Source organism: Pantherophis guttatus, chromosome 2 (assembly GCF_059756535.1).
Source record: "Pantherophis guttatus breed Tessera chromosome 2, ASM5975653v1, whole genome shotgun sequence".
Lineage (NCBI taxonomy): Eukaryota > Metazoa > Chordata > Lepidosauria > Squamata > Colubridae > Pantherophis > Pantherophis guttatus.
Window position 1 is genome coordinate 3370007 of NC_142064.1, and position 18459 is coordinate 3388465.

Sequence of the window (18459 nt, forward strand, 5' to 3'; positions counted from 1 at the left end):
CAGGCAGTTCCTGCCCTCTTTCTTAAGGGTATCGCTGCCGTTGTTAAGATTTTGTGTGTTTGTGTAGTTAGAGTGAAACACTACAGAAACACACTAAATCTCAGAAAGCTGCACAAAAATTATTTTATTTTATTTTATTTTTATTTTTATATAAAAGCAGCTAAATTTAAAACTTCCTAAACTTTAAATGGCTAGGTCTAAAAAAAGAGCAACTAAAAAGAACCCCAATTAACTACAGTATTTTTTTTAAAGCTCCCAAAGGGGAAAAAAACTTACCCAATAGAACAGGGGTCTCCAACCTTGGCAACTTTAAGACTTGTGGACTTCAACTCCCAGAATTCCTCAGCCAGCAAAGCAAAGCTGGCTGAGGAATTCTGGGAGTTGAAGTCCACAAATCCTAAAGTTGCCAAGGTTGGAGACCCCTGCAATAGAAGGTACAAGGCAGGCAGGCAGGCAGGCAGGAAGGCAGGCAGGCAGATAGAGCTGCTCACCGATGAGCTTGATTGCAGGCAGAGAGATTCATTTGCTGGCTGATGCAATGGATTGCAGGGATTACAGCAAGACGTTGCAACCAGCAGCTAAGGTAAGCAAGCTGGAGGCTGGAGGGGGGGGAAGGGGGGATGGATTTTTGCTACCGGTTAGCAGGCAACTCAGCTGGGCTCGTCAGAGCCATTTAAAAGAAAAAACAGGCTCTGATGATCGCGCGGCTCAGCTGGGCATGGGGGACAGGGGCAGGGATTTTTCCTACCAGTTCTCTGAACTGTGCACCGCCATCGCTACCTACTCGCCCGAGCCGGTCCGAACCAGGAGCATTTCACCTCTGGTTGGAAGGGACCTTAGAGGTCTTCTAGTCCAATCCCCGGCTAAAACAGGAGACCCTATTCCATTTCAGACCAGTGGCTGCCCAATCTCTTCTTTAAAGCCTCCAGTATGGCCTGGAGACAAAACCATATGAAGAACGGCTACTCCTAGTCCACGGGTGAAATGCTCCCAGTTCAGACCAGCTCGGGCGAGTAGGTAGCAATGGCGGCAGGCAGTTCGGAGAACCAGTAGCAAAAATCCCTGCCCCTGCCCCCCATGCCCAGCTGAGCCGTGCGATCATCAGAGGCTTTTTTTCTTTTAAATGCCTCTGACGAGCCAAGCTCTGACGATCCTAGCTGAGTTGCCTAATTGATCAGGCAACTCAGCTGGGATCGTCAGAGCCTTTTGAAAGCATTATTTAAACGGTTTTACATGTAAAAAATGGTTTTAAAAGTAAAAAAAAAAATGGCCATGCCCACCCAGTCACATTACCCCCCCCCATCAAGCCATGCCCACAGAAACGGTAGTAACAAATTTAGATTTCACCACTGCCCTCGTCCTTCTTTTTATCAGACAGACCCAATCCCTGGAACCATCCCGTAAAGTCCCAAAGCGACTCTTCCAAGTGGAAACCAATGAATTGCGTGTTTTTTTTCTCCTGAATCAGTCGATTTAGCCGTCTCTGCTAAGCCCACCAACGTTTTCTTTTTATGCGCCTAGGCTGCTGCGCGCAATACATGCAACCGGAAGTGGTGACTTCCCTACAGATCGAAGAAGTTTTCCTCGGTGAGTTTCAAAGTTTCCTCGCTTGAACCGGTGACTTGTTCTCCGGAAGCTCTTTCGCTGATCAGGGTTGGTTCTCACGGTTGATCCCAGAAATCCTTTGTTTTCTGAATTCGTTTCAGGTCTCCGGGATCTGCAAGGCGATCGTGAAGCCTCGGTGGCTCAGGCTGCAGCTGACTCAATGGAAGAAATCTTTCGGCAGTGTGGCCATCTGATCGAGCCGGGTCTTGTTAGCAGTCAACTCCTCTCCAAAGGCATCAGGAGGATCTCCGAGACCAAGCAATAATAGTTTAATAGTTTAATAGTTTTCTTTATTATCATGGCACCTCATACAATTAAAGTGCCATCTTCACTGTATATTATACTTTTTAAAAACCCTATTAAAATAAAACAAAAACACACTTCCTTCACATTGTATGCAATTGAATTGAAAACCCCTGATATTGCATTAATATTGCACTCTACAGTAGAATTGTATTGTTGGAAGAAATATCCTTCTGGGTTCAGCTCCGAGTGGGGAAAAAGACACTGGAAACATGGAGACTGCTTGGAAAGATGGTTTAATGATGGACAGGATCACATGGCTTGAGTTCCCGAACAGAAAAGGGCAGAGATGCTGAGCGTGCCTTGGTTTTTTATGCCCTCTCTGGCTTTGAAGTTCCTGGGGCCCAGGAAGAATATCCTGATTGGTCATAGCTTCGCCCTTTAGGTTGTCTGTGTGCCAAGTTTGGCTGAAACTTGGTGGGTGGTGCAATAAAGGGCAGTTAAATGGCTCTGCCTGAAGGAGGTGGATCTTTGTTATGTAGAATAGACTTGCTCAGGCCTTAGTGGCCCATTAATAAAGGTGGGGGCTGAGTTTCTGGTTCTCTGAGTTTCTCTTTTAGGGAAAATATTCTGCCTTTTTAGTATATCCTAAAATATTTCCTTTTCCTAGGAGAGGAGTGAGTGCTAACTTCCTACAGTCTAGTTACTGCTCTTGTTATAGGAAAAATGACGGACTAGGCCAAGCTCTTCAATGCAGGAAAGAGTTTATTGCGCAAGGTTCAAACAGTCCAAAAGGTCTGAATGCCGATGGCTTCTTCTGGCCATGTATTTATACAGTTTAAAGGCAAAAGTATTACAGAGAGTGATGCATTTCACACGTAGAAGCTGCCCTTTCATCTATCTCTGGGAAAGAAAATAACAATCTTCTTCTCACATACTCAGGTTCTCTGCTCTGGAGCTCAAGACATAACAAAAGGAGATAAGAGGCTTGGAGACGCCTCAAGGGCAATAAGGAAGCAGCACCCCTTATCCAGGGATATGCATGACTTTTGGGGTGAAATAAACATTAAACAACAGACTGTTGTTTAGGGTCAGTTTGCCCTTTTACAATTCTGTGCCTACGTCAAATACTGTTTGTCATCTCAGCACCTTGGCACGGAAGAGGCACTTCTGTCTTGACCAAAGATTTGGATTTCTAATATTTGGGTTTTATCCCAATATCGAATCTTAGCCTGGCTCATACCCCCCTTTGTGACTCATCTGTTTATCCAGACGAGTCACACATATAAATCCTCTTCCTGCTGGAGCCGTTTGTAATCCCACATAGCCATCACCTGAGCAGTTGTCCTACGTTCCACCAGCAAGGATAGACTTTTAGAGATAGTTTTAACAAACAGAGGTAAAATACATGGGAGAAAAATACACCCTGCAGCTATTAATCCCACCAGGCCAAAAATGGCCTGCAGGCCAGGTAACTTTGGCCACCATCCTGAAAACATGTCCTGTAAATTAAGGCCTTTCCATGTCTGGACTGGCACATGAGCTATTTTAACCATTTTGTCTGTTATCTCCTTAATAACCTTTCCGCTTTCATCAACTTCTATGCAGCAGTTAGTCAAATTAAACTTTCCACATACCCCTCCTTCCTTGGCCAACAAATAGTCTAAGTCTAATCTATTCTGCATAATATATGTCCTTGATTTGACACTCTCCCTAGCTAATTGAGTAAGACCTTTTACAGTTTCGTTGGTGATGATTTCAACCACCGCTTGCAGACGAATTAAACGGTTCAGAATGTATATAGGGGTCCGATAGCCATACATGCCATCTTCTGCCCATGTAGCTGGTCCATAAACCTCAGTAATTCGCTCTGCAGGCCACTCCTCACTTCCCCAACTACGTTGGTTACCTCCGACCCTAACTTTTCCTATTGCAGATGTATCTACATGTCTTCTTTGTCTTAAGTTCCCCACCTCCTCATACACCGGGACATCTAAAACCTGTTGAGTTTTAGGGGGAAGCAAAAAGTCCAATTATTCCCAGGACACAAGCTCCACACCCATTCTTAGGTAGATACCCATGTGCCATCTTACCACAAATCCAGTACAATCCATCAGGAGCCAGCCATTCAAGGGTATGATTATCCGGATCCCTTAAGAAGGCTAATCTGTTGACCTCAAACAGAGCCGTTTCCTCAATACCCTCTGTGACATTACTCCCTGACCACCATGTCTTGCTTTCCCATTTTCCTGTGCATATAAGGTTTCCTACCTGTTTACAATCCGTTTGAGTCCTCCTTTGGAAGCATACATTCCCTACCAAACTGGTGGTAAGTGTCCAGTCCCCATCTTTTCCCTGATTATGTGAAAGGTTACCCTTCTGTTCCATTTCTAATGCTTTGGAATAGTTCAATTCTTGAGCTTCCCATGGCCATTTTTCTCCCATGTTAGTTCCTCCACATACAAAACAATTTGATACATTCAGAGTGTGGGCTATGTCTTCTGCCAATTTGACAAAGGTATTTGTTACATAGCTAGGGATTTCGGGTATATTCAGCTTTTCCCTTTTCAGATAATATTACAAGGGGACTTCTTCAGGATTTATTACCAAATAATGTACTAGCACCTCCTCTATAATTTTCACGTCACACTCTACCTTACAGCTTATACATAAAACACAATCAATACAGTGAGTGCAACAACAACACTCACACCCACAATTACAAAACCAACACATTTAAAGAAAATTCTCTTTTCTGTTCTTTTGCATCAAAAGGCAGCTTCCAGGGTGTCCTAAGCAGGGACTTCTTTCACCTGTAAGAGGTTCACACTCCGCAGCTGGTTGGGGAAATATTAGGGATCGGAACGACTGAGAAATCAAATGGGCCCTGGTTGTCCACAAAACCATTGCTTATATCTGTAAAACACAATAATCAATAAAGCTACTACCCCAATTACTCAAAGTGCCCACACCCAATTTTCCTCCCACATGAATCCACAATGATCTTCAATCTTTCATCAGGATCCAAGTTCCGGACTAATTCAAGAGAGCAGGTGCTCCATCCTCTTTTTTTTTTAGCTTACAGCGGGTTACATCGGCAGATATACATCAAGGTAACCTACAGTCAGGTCCAGAAATATTGGGACATCGACACAATTCTAACATCTTTGGCTCTATACACCACCACAATGGAGTTGGAATGAAACAAACACAATGTGCATTAACTGCAGACTGTCAGCTTTAATTTGAGGGTATGTACATCCAACTCAGGTGAACAGTGTAGGACTTACAGCAGTTTGTATATGTGCCTCCCACTTGTTAAGGGACCAAAAGTAATGGGACAATTGGCTTCTCAGCTGTTCCATGGCCAGATGTGTGATGTTCCCTCATTACCCCAATTACAATGTGCAGATAAAAGGCCCAGAGTTCATTTCAAGTGTGCTATTTGCATTTGGAATCTGTTGCTGTCAACTCTCAAGATGAGATCCAAAGAGCTGTCACTATCAGTGAAGCAAGCCATCATTAGGCTGAAGAAACAAAACAAACCCATCAGAGAGATAGCAAGAACATTAGGCATGGCCAAAACAACTGTTTGAAACATTCTCAAAAAGAAGGAATGCACCGGTGAGCTCAGCAACACCAAAAGACCTGGGAGACCACGGAAAACAAGTGTGGTGGATGACCGAAGAATTCTTTCCCTGGTGAAGAAAACACCCTTCACAACAGTTGGCCAGATCAAGAACACTCTCCAGGAGGTAGGTGTATGTGTGTCAAAGTCAACAATCAAGAGAAGACTTCACCAGAGTGAATACAGAGGGTTCACCACAAGATGTAAACCATTGGTGAGCCTCAAAAACAGGAAGGCCAGATTAGAGTTTGCCAAACAACATCTAACAAAGCCTTCACAGTTCTGGAACAAGATCCTATGGACAGATGAGACCAAGATCAACTTGTACCAGAGTGGATGGGAAGAGAAGAGTATGGAGAAGGAAAGGAATTGCTCATGATCCTAAGCATACCACTTCATCAGTGAAGCATGGTGGTGGTAGTGTCATGGTGTGGGCATGTATGGCTGCCAATAGAACTGGTTCTCTTGTATTTATTGATGATGTGACTGCTGACAAAAGCAGCAGGATGAATTCTGAAGTGTTTCGGGCAATATTATCTGCTCACATTCAGCCAAATGCTGCAGAACTCATTGGACGGCGCTTCACAATGCAGATGGACAATGACCCAAAGCATACTGCAAAAGCAACCAAAGAGTTTTTGAAGGGACAGAAGTGGAATGTTATGCAATGGCCAAGTCAATCACCTGACCTGAATCCCATTGAGAATGCATTTCACTTGCTGAAGACAAAACTGAAGGGAAAATGCCCCAAGAACAAGCAGGAACTGAAGACAGTTGCAGTAGAGGCCTGGCAGAGCATCACCAGGGATGAAACCCAGCGTCTGGTGATGTCTATGTGTTCCAGACTTCAGGCTGTGATTGACTGCAAAGGATTTGCAACCAAATATTAAGAAGGGAAAGTTTGATTTATGATTATTATTCTGTCCCATTACTTTTGGTCCCTTAACAAGTGGGAGGCACATATGCAAACTGCTGTAAGTCCTACACCTTTCACCTGAGTTGGATGTACATATCCTCAAATTAAAGCTGACAGTCTGCAGTTAACGCACATTGTGTTTGTTTCATTCCAACTCCATTGTGGTGGTGTATAGAGTCAAAGATGTTAGAATTGTATCGATGTCCCAATATTTCTGGACCTGACTGTATATATAAAATACAGAAGCTTTCTTTAAGCACATTCAAATGTCACTTATGTTGGATGTTGCTTGTCCACGGACACTTTCCAGCCGGTGTCAGCTGCTGCCTTGACTCGTGTCCGATGGATCCATGATTTTGATTCTGCAATCTTAATAGCAAGTGGAGAAGTCATAATACCAATAAAAGATCCCTTCCATCTTCCACTTGGTCCCCAGGTTCAAATGAGTGACATTAAGTTACTAATCTAGGGGGTCCTTGTTCCATCACATATCGTTGGAATCTCTCAATTTGCTTATTAAGTTCTTGTACTATCTCCATATTCAGCCTATTTGTCCTTGTTTTTATTGTCCTGTACTGTCTGCCAGATGGTAATAGTTCAAAAAAAGGGGGCCCAGGATGAAATGGACCCTTAAGGATGTTTTGAACTTTCTTAAGGCAATGGGAGGTGGGTTTTTTTTTTTTTTTGGTAAATACTTTTTATTTATTTTTTTCCAAACATAAACATAAAATATAACTTTTAAAAACAAAGTCTCGATCTGGTCATAGATGGTTACCACGCTTACATTCCTTTAACAAGCTCCACTCAATTTCCCATTACATCTTTTGCGGATAGAAATTCAAAACATAAAAAAAACAAATTTTAACATAAAATCTAGCATCTCCACCTAAACAAATCCATTATATCAATACAATTTTACTTTCAAACTAACTTTCACTCATTTTTATATCTATATGTCAATCCTGATTTTATTTTGTTCTTCTTCACCTTGTATCTTTCACCATCAGTGTCAAAATAATTTTTAACAATATTCTAACCTCTTATTCCAATTATTTACCTTACAATTTTATCACCACAAATCTTAATTTCAAGTTCAATACAACTCCATTTTTATTACACTTTCTAAAACAAAATTCTATCTAATTCTTAATCTCTTGACCCTTTTCCTCGAATCTTAGTATCTTAAACACACTTAAAAATACTTATCATCTATTACAATTTCCATGTTACACAGATTTATCACAAAAACATGTTTTATTTAAACTAATTTCTAGCATATTTTCTTCCATACCTCCCTCTATTGTTTGGCTGTTTTCCAGCATATTATGTTTGGCTGATTCCCAGCATAGTCTCCTCCAAAACACCAACTATTTTTGGCTAATTTCCAGTATAGTCTCCTCCAAGCCTACCACCATTATTAGCTAATTTCCAGCATGTTTTCCAGCATAATCTCCTCCAACTCTCCACCTATTTGTTTGGCTGATTTCCAGCATTTTATTGGCTGATTTCCAGCATATTCTCCTCCAACTCTCCTGTAAGTGTTTGGCTGATTACTGCAAGTTCAAATCTCACCAGGCTCAAGGTTGACTCAGCCTTCCATCCTTTCAAAGGTAGGTGAAATGAGGACCAGATTGTGGGGGCAATAAGCTGACTTTGTATAAATATACAAAAGGATGAAGGCCTTTGCTTAATGCATTGTAAGCCACCCTGAGTCTCCGGAGAAGGGCGGTATATAAATTAAAGCAAAAAAAAAAAAAAGAAAAAGATATTTTAGGACTTTTCTTGTCACATTTGTTAAGCGAATCACTGCAGCTCTCAAGTTAGAAACATGGTTGTTAAGTGAATCTGGTTTCCCCACTGACTTTCCTCGTCAGAAGGTCGCAAAATGTGATTGCTTGACTTTAGGACACAGCAACGGTCATAAACCTGAACCAGTGGCCAAGCATCTGATGCTTGAAAGGGTGAAAAATGTACATGTGGCTTTTTTCAATGCTGTTGTTCCTTTGAATGGCTACTAGACAAATGGTTGCAAGTCAAGAACTATCTGTATATATATCCTTGCATTAAAGCACTTCATTTGGCCATCGGTTCTCTAATCCTTTATTCCATTGGGGGGTGTTAAGCTATCTGGACTGGCCGTCTCTTCGGAAATGGGGAAAGAATCTGATTTTCCCCCCAATCTATTCTTCCACCTGCACAGAAGCGCCAGGGAGCTGTGGAGGGAGCTGGCTGTAGACCCCTTTTCCAACAGGAAGTTCATGAAGCCCTTCCTCAAAACGCTTCATGATCAAGACCCCAGCACTGAAGCCATTGGGAGGAGAAACAGCAAGTCTATCATGCCCATTGCGGTAAGCCCTCAACCGGAGGCTCTGCTTTCCTTTGATCTAGAGGTGGGCCACTCCTGAGGGAAGGGGGAAGGGGCTGAGCAGAAGAGCCACCCTCGGGGGTCTCCCCATCAGGAGCAGGCATGCCTGGTTGGAGGGAGGAAGTGGGCAAACTGATGGGGGCTGAAATTGAAGCAAAATTTGGCATAAGGCCCCCCCCAAAATGCACCACTGAAAGTAGAGGCATCTGTGGGATTCCTTGCCAAAACAGTTTTGATATCCATCCATCCATCCATCCATCCATCCATCCATCCACCCATCCATCCACCCATCCATTTATTTATTATACTCATCCATCCATCAATCCACCCATCCATCCATCCATTCATCCACCCATTCATCCACTCATCCATCCATACCTTCATCCATCTATCTTTATCATCTATCTACCCATTCATCCATCCATCCAGATCTATCACCCATTCATCGGTTCATCTATTCATTAATCCATTCAGTCATGTATCCATTTATTTATTTATTTATTTATTCATCTATTCCTTCCTTTATGCCTTCCTTTACTCATCCATTCTGTAATGTATATAGTTTTGGCGGGAAGTTTAAAAGAACAATAGCACGTTGGTGATTGGCGAACTCCCTGGCTGAAGACGTATATAAAGGGAGCTGTTTTACTATATGCTTTGTTGGATTCACACTGTGAATAAAAGAGCTGTTGTTACTGAAGTTCTTGCTTCTGCCTCCTCATTCGCCCAATTTAACATTGGCGACGAGGATGGGATTGAGGTGAACAAGAAGCAAGACGAAGAGCTGACAACAACGAATCCAGCCAGGCGGACGAGCTCAGTGCCAAGCGAGATGACCAGGATGTCTGCTTTTGCACTGCCAACACCTTTCAGTCCAGCCAGAGAGAAGTGGGGGTCGTACATGGCTCGGTTTGAGTGTTTTCTGGGGGCCAGCGACCTACAGAGCCTCTCCGACAACAGAGAAAGAGCTCTATTCCTGAGCCACTGTGGGCCCGAAGTCTTCGACATGGCTGAGTCACTATCTGAGCCGACCCCGGTTCAGTTGGTAATGTGGCAGGTTTTACAAGCCTTGCTAAAGGGATACTACGCCCCGGTACCCTCCAAATTCGTCCAGAGGTACAAGTTCTGGCAACGGTTGCAATGAGAAGAAGAGCCAATCAGTGCTTACATGGCCACCCTATGCAAGGCTGCCACGCACTGTGAGTACTGAGACCTTGATGACGTGCTCATAGAGCAACTAATCTGCGGTGTTAGAGATATTCACCTACAGAGAAGACTTCTGGCCAGGTCAAATCTGACCCTACACATCACTCTTGACAAAGCAAGAGCACACGAATCCTCCACTAAGGCTGTGGACACCCTGCAACAACCAGCACCATCGCAGACGATACACAAGTCAGTCCCGGTGCACAGTGAAGTAACCCAGATCGACAGTGAAGAAGAGTCTGATGAAGACGTCTTCCAAACAGAAAGGCATAGATGTGATCAGAGAGAGTGGAGAGAGGACTGCGCGAGCTGCGGAGGGTCACACCAATGGCAGACCTGCAAGTTCAGAGACGCCGTCTGCAGACGCTGTCAGACCCTGACAAGGGTGTGCAGGGCGAGTCTACCATCCAACCATAAGCCAAAGAATGGACCTTGCCAATCTGAGCCAGAGGGACACAAAAGAGCCAACAAATATGGCGACCCAAAAAAGAGTACAAATTTCAAAAGCCACGAGACTGCAGCACCAGAGTAGGTCAAGCAAGTACCGCCCTAGAGAAGAAGATACACACCAAGGTGGAAATAGAAGGACACCCATGTAAGATGGAGATCAATACCGGCTCATCTCTATCGAACATGTCCTGGGCCACCCTGAAAACGGCCATATCCAGCTTGAAAAGATGTCAACTACAGCCCCAGTGACTATGGCTACGCGATTACCAAGGGAACCGCATTCCCGTGGAAGGAGTAGGCATGTTCCAGGTCAAGTACGGACAGCACCAGAAGAAGCTACCGCTCACCGTGGTCAGTGGACACCTACTGAGCCTCCTGGGCCTGGACTGGTTTAAGGTCTGGGAATGGGAGTCACCGGATTCCACAGCACGAGCGGCAGCCTGACGGACAACCTGATGCAAGAGTTCCAGGATGTGTTTGATGACCAGCTGGGCAGATACGTGGGGACACCTATCTCCTTTAACTTAGACCCTAACATAGCCCCAATCAGGCTTAATGCTAGAAGAGTGCCTTTTGCACTAAAGCCAAAAATTGACCTGGAGCTAGACAAGCTCATCAAGCAGGGGGTGTTAGTCCCTGTAGATCATGCTAAATGGGAAACCCCAATAGTGACCCCATCAAGCCAGATGGAACTGTGTGCATCTGCGCTGATTATAAATGCATGATTAATAAGGCTCTCCAACAAAGTGCTTATCCTGTTCCAATCGTGCACTTTATTGTGTGCTTGGTTTTAAAACCTAAAATACTCAATAAAAATTATTTTATTAAAAAAAATCCTATCCTATCCTATCCTATCCTATCCTATCCTATCCTATCCTATCCTATTCTACTCTACTCTACTCTATTCTACTCTGCTCTACCCTACTCTATTGTATTCTATTATTTGTCAAGCATGTATAAGATAAGAGATATAAGTATAAACATGGTTATGAGTACAGGAAATGGATATGAACAAATGGAGATAATACGACAGGAATGGTAGGCAGGTTGGTGCACTTATGCACGCCCCTTACAGACCTCTTAGGAATGGTGGGAGGTCAATGGTGGGATTCAGCCAGTTGGCACCACTTCAGGAGAACCGGTTGTTAACTTTCTGAGCAGTTTGGTGAGCTGGTTGTTGGAAGAAATCATTAGGGCACAGAACCGGTTGTTAAATTATTTGAATCCCACCACTGGGTGAGGTCAACAATAAACAGTCTAAGGTTAAAGTTTTGAGGGTTTTGGGATGAAACCACAGAGTCAGGGAGTGCATTCCAGGCATTGACCACTCTGTTACTGAAATTGTATTTTCTGCAATCGAGTTTGGAGTGGTTTACCTTAAGTTTCTATCTATTGTGTTCTTGTATATTGTTGCAGTTGAAGCTGAAGTAGTCATTCACAGGTAGGACGATGTAGCAGACAATTTTGTGTACTACGCTTAGGTCAGATCGAAGGTGGCGTATTTCTAAATTGTCTAAGCCCAAAATTTCAAGCCTGGTGGCATAAGGTATTCTGTTGCAAGCAGAGGAGTGGAGTACAGTTCTCGTGAAATACCTCTGGACTCGCTCAATTGTATTAATGTCTGATATGCAGTGCGAGTTCCAGACAGATGAGCTGTATTCAAGAATTGGTCTGGCAAAAGTTTTACATGCCCTTGTTTGCAGTTCAATATTACCACAGAAGAAGCTACGCAAGATTAGGTTAACGACTCTTAATGCGTTTTTGGCAGTTCTGTCTCACTTGTGCTACACGTTGTCTCCCTTTTGTTCGGTATCTACACCCCACTGTCCTTTCCAAGTCTGGAGAGGGTGTAGAATCTATGTTTCAGAAATCCCACTTCTAGCAAAATTTTGTGCCGTGTCTCAGACATGGACATTCCTGGCTCACTTTTCATGGACATTTTTTTCTCCTGGTTGGCCCACATCAAAGAAGTTCTACTTTTGTACTTTGTAAACTAAGTAACCTGGTTCGCCTCACAATCAGGAGGCTGTGAGTTTGATCCTAGGTAGAGGCAGATATTTCTTTCTCTGGGCACAATAAGAATGTATCTGCCAAACAAAACTCTGCATTGGCGACAAGAAGGGCATCCAGCCAGTAAACACTCAGCTCCATTCAGTTGCCCAGACTCCAGCCCGCAAGGGATTATGGGGTTGTTAAAAGAAGATGATGATGATGATGAATCTAAGTAACCTGGTGAGCACAAGCTGACTCTCCTTTCATCCTGTTTCTAAGCCACCAATGTTCTGTGTTTGCTTCTATCTTGATGCAGTTGACACTCTGCAAAACAAATTCGCCAACCTGCTCATGGCCCTCGTAACACAGCTTCATTTTCTCCTGGGAGCAAGCAAGAGTGGGTCCAGAAGATCCAGTAGAGTCATTGAGAGTTCAGAACAAACCAACCTTTTGGGGTAAGGAATCTCCTAGGCCCAATCTGGATTCTTTCTCCATTTCTGTAAAGCTCAGTAGATGCCTGTAGGTTTTCCTCACGTTGACTTATGACCACAACGGAGCACCAAATTACTGTTGCTGAATGAAATAGTCATTAAGTGAACTTTGTCCCATTTTGCAATCTTTCTTGCCACAGTAGTTACGTGAATCGTTGCGTTGGTTAAGCTAGAAAGAAAGTCTCTGTTGATTTGGTTTCCAGAAACTGCAGTAACCACAGCAATGTTTCTCGAGTGGCTGACAAAATGGCTGATTGAGTGGGTGGATTTTCATAGGGTTCTGGGGTTTGGTGTTTGAGGTGCTCCAGGGGGGTTGTGCAAAGTAGTGAGCCTTGTGTCTTTTGCTATTCTAAAGGTGGTGGGTAAATCCTCTTAGGTCCTAAAGGTCCTGTCCTTAGAGTTTGGGTGGGGGATGTAAATTCTTAATCCCATGAGGTCCCATCCTGGGGGAGCTGTTGCTTCACAAGCCGCGAAGTACTATCCTGAACAGCAGCGGGAGGCCGATTGGTGTCAGTGCAAGCATGGGCTTTACGGGGGAGATCAGCTGAATGATTGGCACCAACTCTTCTTCCTTTGTTTGATTTAACAATACAGTGCAAGCCATCAAAAACTTAATCGTGTGTGCCGGCTATCAAGAGGAATTCAACGATTTGGGGATGCTTGGATGCTGGGATATGCTGGTGACCCCTGATAGCTTGTTTGAAGCCATTTTCTACCTAGTCCGGAAAGAAATTAAAAGTCAAAAGAGCTTGGCTACAAGTGGCAGCGGGTGGGAGAGGGAGGGGAGGGGAGAGGAAGAGGAAGAAGAAGAGGCAGAGAAAGAGAGGGAGGGAAGGAGAGAGAGAGAGAGAAAGAAAAGAACTGGGAGGGGGAGAGAGAGGAAGAGTAGAGAAGGAGGGAGAAAGAAAAAGAGAGAAGGAGAGGGGGGGTGAGAAATTCTCTAAATGGAGTAATTCATTGAGTAATTGAATTTACATCATGATATCTCTAGCTTGGTGATTTTCTTCTCCCTAACCAGCAGATCTTGTCTGAGCTCTCCATATTTGCTCTTTTGGGAATTTATTCAGCTTCTCTAAAGAGGAGCTGAAGGTGATGTTCAGAGAGGCCAATATCTACCTGCCCCGTCCCGATCTAAGAGAGAAGACCATCAGGAAGGTTTTCTTCTCGGAGGTGAGGAGACCTTGGGATGCACCCCAATATTCTGGACAGCCGTTTGTCTGACGTTGTAGAGCAGGGGTCCTCAAACATTTTAAACAGGGGGCCGATTCACAGTCCCTCAGACTGTTGGGGGACCGGACTGGGTGGGCGGGCGTGGCTAGGTGGGCATGTGACTGGGTGGGCGTGGCCAGTTTAACCGTCCATTTTTTTGCCTTTCTCCTTCTAAGCCCCCTTAAATTGTTTTCAAAGACTTTTAATTTAAAGCAGTACTTTACAAGCCCACAGCTGCTTCTCAAGGCTGCACTGGTGAGATCAGCCATCAGCTGGCCCTCAGCTGGCCTTACAGCTGGCTCCCTGGAAGATAAGGCAGTGAGGGGCGGGGCAAGGGGCGGGGCTTAATCACACCACTCCGCGGGCCGTATTCTTTGCCCGTGGGCCGTAGTTTGAGGACGCCTGTTTTAGAGGGTCTGCTGCTTGAGCAGGGGGTCTCCAAGGTCTTCTGCTATTCTGTTAATCGGTGGGAGGGCTTCCCTCCAGAAGTTGTTGGGGGGGAGGGAGGGGGGAGGGAGGGGGAGGGAGGGAGGGAGGGAGGGAGGGAGGGAGGAAGACTCAATGACCACAATTTCCTTTTACTCTTTGTATTATAGGCAGTTTTGTATTCTTACAACTCTCATTTACATTACCTTTTGCCATACTGTAGTCCTCGACATATGACCGTCACAGAACCTCCAGTGGTCACTAAGTGATTTCAGCAGTCCTTAAGCCAATGCCGTGGTCGAATACTTAGGATAAACCAGACCTTTCAGTGATTTCCATCTAAAAGTTGTCCTCCATATACGACCACAACTGAACCCCAAATTTCTGTTGCTGAGCGAAAGTTCTTAAGCAAGTTTTGCCTCATTGTTCAACCTTCCTTGCCACAGTTGTTAAGTGAATCGCTGCAGTGCAGTTCTTATGGTGGTCAATCTGATGAATTAGTGAATCTGGTTTCCCCATTGACTTGGCCTATCAGACGGTCACAAAAGGGGATGACGTAACCTTGAAACACTACGACCATCATAAATATGGACCAGCAAGTACCCAAATTTTGATCACATGACCATTAGGATGCTACAATGGTCCTAAGTCTGAAAAATGGGCATGTCCCTTTTGTCAGTGCCATTGTGACTTTCAGGGGGTCACTAGACGAGGACTGTATTTTCTTTTTCTCTCCCTGTAATGGCTGAAAGTGGCATCTCTTAGTAGAGGCTCTCAGGGAAGTTCCCGTCCTTGGCTTGATGCTAAGGAAGGGAACTTCCTAATGCTCCATATCTCTACTCTTCTTCGTCAGCTGCTGTATCACCCGGAAGTTGGAAACATCTTTATGACGCAAGACATTCTCGAGGTTCTCCTGGAATGGATGATTCAGCCGTATCCTCTCATCCAGATCTTTAGCGTGAGAGGACTGGGATATGTTCTTCAGCACCCCTTCGAGGTAAGAGATGGGGGGCAGGAAGTGAGTGGCTTCCAAGGTGGTAGCAGGTGTGGCCTCACTCTCTGGGAAGTCTTCAAGGCTGGGAAGGACAGAAGAAGGAGAAGAAGACAATCATCAGGAACAGGATGGACTCAGCTAGAGTGGTGTCTCTTCTACAAAGATGGGTGTACCCCTGGAAGATCTGAAGGATCAAGAAGATCCTCTTGGAGAAGATCTCAAAGCAGAACAAGAGGAAACAGATGGGAACTGATGAAGGAGAGAAACAACCTAGACCTAAGGAGAAATTTCCTGACTGTGAGAAAAATTAATCCTTGGAATGACTTGCCTCCAGAAGTTGTGGCTGCTCCATCACTGGAGCTTTTCAAGGAGAAACCAGACAGCCATTTGTCCAGCAGAGTCTAGGGTCTCCTGCTTGAGCAGGGGGTTGGACTAGAAGACCTCCAACCCTCTTCTTCTATGCTCTGTGGGCTTCTCTTGTGTTTGTCATGATTGCTGCGAGACTCAGAGAACTCCAGTTACCGTGTTTAATTGCTCGTTCCTTTCCCTGCTTCCTCCAGAAGAACATCTCAGGGCCAGTTTTCATGCCGGTCATCAACTGTGCTTGTCACCCACAGAAGACGGTAGCAAAGGAAACTCTCCGGACCCTCCATTTCCCCCTTAGGCACCTTGCTGCGGACATCCATGCATTGAAGGCGGTCCATCTAATTCCTCTCCTGTTGAAATATTTTCCTGACATAAGTCAACCAAATCACGACAAACTGGTTTCCCCTCCTCTTTTTTAGTTATTTCTGTAAGATATAAGAAATGAAGGAAGGAATCAATAAATACACGAGTGAATGGATGAATAAAGGAATAAATAAACAAAGGAATAGATGGATAAATGAATAAATAAATGAATGGATTAATGAATAGATGAACCGATGGATGGATGGATGGATGGATGGATGGATGGATGGATGGATGGATGGAAGGATGAAAGGATGGATGGATGAATATCAAAGCTGTTCTGGTGAGGAAGCCCACAGATGCCTTTTCTTTCAGTGGTGCATTTTGAGGGGTGGGGACTTATGCCAAATTTTGCTCCAATTTCAGCCCCCACCAGTTTGCCCTCTGCCTCCCTCCAACCAGGGCATGCCTGCTCCTGATGAGGAGACCCCCGAGGGCGACTCTTCTGCTCAGCCCCTTCCCCCTTCCCTCAGGCGTGGCCCACCTGCAGATCTAAGGAAAGGAGAGCCGCCGGTTGAGGGCTTACCGCAATGGGCATGATGGATTTGCTATTTCTCCTCCCAAAAGCTTCGGTGGTGGGGTCTTCGTTCTGAAGCCTTTTGAGGAGGGGCTTCATGATCTTCATGTTAGCATAGGGGTCTGCAGCCAGTGCCCTCCATAACTCCTTGGCACTTCTGTGCAGGTGGAAAAATAGATTGGGGGAAAATCAGATTCTTTCCCCATTTTCGAAGAGACGGCCAGTCCAGATAGATTAACACCCCCCCCCCCAACGGAAGAAAGGATTAGAAAACAGATGGCCAAATGAACCACTTTAATACAAACAGGGTGTGGCTAACTGATGAGAACGTATAAGTCCGAAATAGATCTATCTTAGTCTCCTTAGTCTCCCAATGGGCAGCAGAGTGTTTGCTGGCTACCAGAAAAAAAAAGCCTAGAAACTAGTGGATTGTGATTTCACTGAATTAGGGCTGCATAAAAATCTTGGTTTACGTAGGAAGAACCTGGCTAAAGAGAAATACACATAAAGCCTATGAAAAGGAAAGGAAAAAAACAAAAAACAAATACTGTACCTTTACAGGGAGGATACATGGGATGAGGGTGGGGCTAACTGATGAGGACTTATAAGTCCGAAATAGATCTATCTTAGTCTCCTTAGTTTCCCAATGGGCAGCAGAGTGTTTGCTGGCTGCCAGAAAAAAAAAGCCCAGCATCAGACGCTTGGCCAGTGGATCAGATTTATGACCGTTGCTGTGTCCCAAAGTCAAGCGATCACAGTTTGCGACCTTCTGACGAGGAAAGTCAGTGGGAAAACCAGATTCACTTAACAACCATGTTTCTAACTTGAGAGCTGCAGTGATTCACTTAACAAATGTGACAAGAAAAGTCCTAAAATATCTTTAAAAGGTCATTCCCATATCCTCTCCCCCTCCCTCTCCCCTCCTTCCCTCCTTCCCTCCTTCCCTTCTTCCCTCCCTCCCTTCCTTCCCTCCTTCCCTCTTTCCCTCCCTCCCTTCCTCCCTTCCTTCCTTCCTTCCCTCCTTCCCTCCTTCCCTCTTTCCTTCCCTTCCTCCCTTCCTTAATTCCTTCCTTCCTTCCTTCCTCCCTTCCCTCCCTCCCTCCCTCCCTTCCTTCCTTCCTTCCTTCCTTCCTTCCTTCCTTCCTTCCTTCTTTCCTCAACAACTGTTTCTAACTCAACAACTGCAGTGGTTCACTTAACAACCGTGGCAAGAATGCTCATAAAATGGGGGGAAATCCACTTAACAACTGTCTTACTTCAGAACAGAAACGTTGGGCTCACTTGTGTCGTAAATCGAGGACCGCCCATATATTCCTCTGGGTTGGTATCTCCCTGTGAAGGAGCCAGGGTTGCCAACTGATCTGATGGCAGGAAGCCTACGTTGCTCCTGGGCCTTTGCAGCTTTTTCTCTGCAGCAATGAAAGCCTTCCGAAGCACGGAAACCCTGGTCCACTCCCGAAGTTTGCTTTCCAAGGAAGCCCAGGCAGGTAAAACGTTGGCCATTCCCCTGCCACATCTGCTGAGGAGTTGGCAAGCCACACCGCACCCTCCGTGGCTGAGAGTTCAGTGGGCCGTCCCTCACGGAGGGCCTCTGCGCCACCGGAAGTGCCAGGGACCCCAAAACTGGTCAAGGGGGGGGAGGTTTCCAGGAGCAGCGGGTCTCCAGAATTAACCCAAAGGTGCTTTTC

At 45.0% G+C, this 18459-nt stretch overlaps 2 long non-coding RNA genes across 2 annotated transcripts; one reads left to right on the forward strand and one right to left on the reverse strand.

Annotated features, from left to right (window-relative positions):
* The first annotated feature begins 1520 nt into the window (after window positions 1-1520).
* Window positions 1521-1994, forward strand: LOC148115017 (uncharacterized). The gene is made up of 2 exons (XR_015732021.1): window positions 1521-1587; window positions 1707-1994. It is a non-coding gene; the product is annotated as an uncharacterized LOC148115017 (long non-coding RNA).
* A 9172-nt stretch (window positions 1995-11166) lies between these two features.
* Window positions 11167-15641, reverse strand: LOC148115018 (uncharacterized). Its single transcript, XR_015732022.1, has 2 exons — window positions 14738-15641; window positions 11167-13612 (listed from the first exon to the last, which is right to left on the reverse strand). It is a non-coding gene; the product is annotated as an uncharacterized LOC148115018 (long non-coding RNA).
* Window positions 15642-18459: the final 2818 nt, after the last annotated feature.